The following is a 724-nucleotide window of genomic DNA, read 5'->3' as shown; positions in this document are numbered from 1 at the left end:
ATGAAGATTTATTTGAAAGTTATGCATGTACATACACATGTTAAGAAACAATTAAAACATACAAAGTAAGGACCTGATCATATTGTTGTCCGTTATAGTCAGTTTATCCAAAATTCTTTAACAGTTTTCTCTTGTCCGCATCAGTTTTCTAAATATCGAGACAAGCCTTCGTACCTGCAGTCTTCTCTGCATGTATTCACACTATGAACGACGAGGATCTCTAGGCCTGTGAACAGAAAGTCGATGCCAATTAAATTTCCTTCGCGCACGAGTCGATTCATCAGGCAATTATTCTGGGAAATTGCCATTAAAAAGACGTTTTTTTCCCAGTCTCCCTCTCTTTATGGAGATGAAGTTACGCCCAGAAACCTATTCTTTTTCTCCCTAGCGGCGAATCAGTCTACCAAAAGAGACGTTTAATTTTACATCTTTTTACTGACGAAGGACACTCGAGCTCATCATAACACTAAATGAGAATTTCTCTATAGATACCTCTGGTTTGCCCTTCCCCCAAGGGTCAGAGTGAAGATTTGAAGATTTAAATAAATATTAGTATATCATTTCTTAGATTTCTTTTCACCACGTCATAAATTAAAACGTAAGCTGGCAAGAAGAATTATTATATTCTTTTATTGACGGGTCCTAGCTGGTAATGTTGAACGGCCATGTCAGTGCACTGTCTGTTTACTTTCATTCTATATATGTATAAGCAACGAAAGTTGGC

The sequence above is a fragment of the Penaeus monodon genome, chromosome 22 (genome assembly GCF_015228065.2).
Source record: "Penaeus monodon isolate SGIC_2016 chromosome 22, NSTDA_Pmon_1, whole genome shotgun sequence".
NCBI classification, from domain to species: domain Eukaryota; kingdom Metazoa; phylum Arthropoda; class Malacostraca; order Decapoda; family Penaeidae; genus Penaeus; species Penaeus monodon.
Note: the sequence above shows the minus strand (reverse complement) of the source record.